Here is a 3,566-nt window from a genome sequence, read left to right as displayed (position 1 = left end):
CACTGCTTTCTTATCCATTCATCTGCTGATGGACATCTAGGTTGCTTCCATGTCCTGGCTATTATAAACAGTGCTGCGATGAACATTGGGGTACACGTGTCTCTTTCCCTTCTGGTTTCCTCAGTGTGTATGCCCAGCAGTGGGATTGCTGGATCATAAGGCAGTTCTATTCCCAGTTTTTTAAGGAGTCTCCACACTGTTCTCCATAGTGGCTGTACTAGTTTGCATTCCCACCAACAGTGTAAGAGGGTTCCCTTTTCTCCACACCCTCTCCAGCATTTATTATTTGTAGACTTTTGGATCGCAGCCATTCTGACTGGTGTGAAATGGTATCTCATTTCACACATCTCTGAATATACTATGCTTGAATGAAACTCTCTCATCTTCATTTTATGAGTAAAGATGATGCAGATAATTTAAAGGCACCCTAGACTGCTTAGTATTAGTTTATACACAACTCTTCCAACGCTGAAAATCATCAATTTATTTTGATTTAGTGCTTTCAATGTAGTAACTTTCTCTAATCCTGTGCCACAAGCTATAGAGAAATCATACTGACCATTTTAAAAATAGAAAAAGCTACAAAGTGCTTACAAAATCTGATGAATATCTTAGCAGATTTTGGATTCATATCTAAGCTTCTGGATTCAAATAAGCACTTCTAACATCTAGTTTAGTACTTTTACACTTGTCTTTCTGTTTTTTAAGTCCCTTTTCACATATATTTAACAAATGATTTAATTTTACTCCTTTCTTCCCCAGATCAACATATCATTGTATTTTGGTGAATATTTAATATCTTTCTTTCTAAAAGCACAAGCTTCTTCTCATTTATGTGCCTGAGTATATAAAATAAATAATTCTTTATGCATCATAGTGGTTATTGTGATATGCAAATTACAGACACTTCACACTTATTTTGTGGTTATTGGGATGTACCTCTGGAAAGACCATCCCTCTCTGTCAGACATTTGGAGATGAAATCAGAGACAGAAAAATTCGCACACCAAGAAAAGCAAGCTGGTCACAGTTTCTTGGCCATTCAATTGTTAGTCTGCTGTGATAAATGTACAAAATAATAAAACTGAAGGTGACTTTGAGATGATCTATTCTGAACCATCCCTTTAAAATAATTAATTAAGTAATTTAAAATTTTTCTTGGCTGCACTACATGGCTTACAGAATCTCAGTTAGCCCATCCGGTTTTGAACCCAAGCCATGGAAGTGAAAGCATTGAATCCTAACCACTGGACCACCAGGGAACTCCCCATATTTAAATTTTTTAACAGAGAAGCTCATAATTAAATATTTTTCATAATGGACATATAAATTGAACATATTTAAACTATACGATTTGATAAGTTTTGACATTTGTAGATACCTGTAAAATCATCACCAAAATCAAGACTGAACATACCTATCTCCTCAAAGTTTCTTCATGTTCTTTGTAATGTCCTTCCTGCTCATCCCTACACACTCAACCCTCTTCCATCCCCACACAGCCACTGATCAGCTTTATGTCACTCTATACTAGTTTGTACTTCTAGCATTTTATATAAATACAGCTATAAGTTATACATACTCATTTCTGTCTGAATTATTTCACTCTGTATAGTAATTTGGAGAATAATCCATGTCAAAGCATGAATCGGGGGGTGGGGGGATGATTTGGGAGAATGGCATTAAAACATGTATAATATCATATAAGAAACGAATGGCCAGTCCAGGTTTGATGCAGGATACAGGAAGCTTGGGGCTGGTGCACTGGGGTGACCCAGAGGGATGGTATAGGGAGGGAGGTGGGAGCGGGGTTCAGGATGGGGAACAGGTGTACACCCATGGCGGATGCATGTTGATGTATGGCAAAACCAATACAATATTGTAAAGTAAAAAAAAATAATAATAATAAAAATTTAAAAATATATATTTTAGTCTTTTTTCTTTGTGATGGAGTAGCATTTCACTGTGGAGAAGGCAATGGCACCCCACTCCAGTACTCTTGCCTGGAAAATCCCATGGACGGAGGAGCCTGGTAGGCTGCAGTCCATGGGGTCGCTAAGAGTCGGACACGACTGAGCGACTTCACTTTCCCTTTTCACATTCATGCATTGGAGAAGGAGATGACAACCCACTCCAGTATTCTTGCCTGGAGAATCCCAGAGATGGGGGAGCCTGGTGGGCTGCCGTCTATGGGGTCGCACAGAGTTGGACACGACTGCAGCAACAGCAGCAGTAGCAGCAGCATTTCACTGTGTGAATTGAGCACAATTTGTTTATTCATCTCACCTATTGACTGAAGTTTGGTTTGAACCATCTCTTTCTAGATGCAGGTCACAAGTACTTAAGTACTTGAGCAAGATAGCCAGTCTCATGAATTCACAGAAGGGGGCTTGGCCACCCTCCAGGAGGTGTCTGGCTGGATTGGGCCTTGCTGAGAAGTGTAGAAATCTACTTTCATCCTCTCCTCCCCTTAGTCTTGGCACAAGGTCTCCTTTCTAAGAATTGCCTCACCTCTACTCCCTTAGATGTGGCTTGCCTGGTTCTAATGATCCATGACCATCTGATTCTTGCTCTATTTTATATTAATGCAAATTTTATTTATAAATGTATGTTATACAATCATGTTTATTAATTATAATTTAATATAATAAAACATTTGTTATATTGTGAAAAGTGAAAATGTTAGTCAGTCAGTTGTGTCTGACTCTACGCAACCCCAAGGACTGTAACCCACCAGGCTCCTCTGCCCATGCAATTCTCCAGGCAAGAATACAGGAGTGGGTAGCCATTTCCATCTCCAGGGGATATTCCTGACCCAGGGATTGAACCTGGGTCTCCTGCATTGATGGTAGATTCTTTACCATCTGAGCCACCATATTGTATATTATAGTATATAGAAATGTATACTATATATAATTATCCATTATATATTACTTCTTATTTGAGGCAGAAGGAGAAGAGGGTGACAGGAGATGAGATGGTTGGATGGCATCACCAATTCATTGGACATGAACTTGGGCAAACTCTGGGAAACAATGAGGGACAGAGAAGCCTGGCATGCTCCAGTCCCTGGGGTCATGAAGAATCGGGCAAGACTTGACAATTGAACAGCAACAATTCCAAAAAGTTTTTTAAAATTTTATAGGATTTCAATTATAGTTTTAATTTTCACAAGAGTTATATTTCCAAAAATAAATTATCTTGCAACTTCAAAAACATAACTCCATTGTCTTCTTGGACCTAGTGTACTGATGAGAAGCTTGGTCCCAGTATGGTGTTCATTCCATTTTCATAGACTAGTTCTCCCTGGCCTTTGTTCCTAGGAACTTTTAAGAACTTCTCTTTATATTTGTTTATATTTAGCGCCTCTATTTTTTGTTTTGTTTTGTCTCTTTGTAGTTGGTAGGCATTTACATTTGGAGTTTAGATTCTTTAGCCCAGAGAAAACTTTCTCTAGGATCATTTTTATTATTTTCTTGTGCTCATTCTTCAACTGCTTTTTTCTGGGATTAAGAATTTCTCTTACCCATCTGAGAAACTTTCACTGTGTTTAATGTGGGTTGTAT

Source organism: Bison bison, unplaced genomic scaffold (genome assembly GCF_000754665.1).
Source record: "Bison bison bison isolate TAMUID 2011002044 unplaced genomic scaffold, Bison_UMD1.0 scf7180017864198, whole genome shotgun sequence".
NCBI lineage: Eukaryota > Metazoa > Chordata > Mammalia > Artiodactyla > Bovidae > Bison > Bison bison.
Note: the sequence above shows the minus strand (reverse complement) of the source record.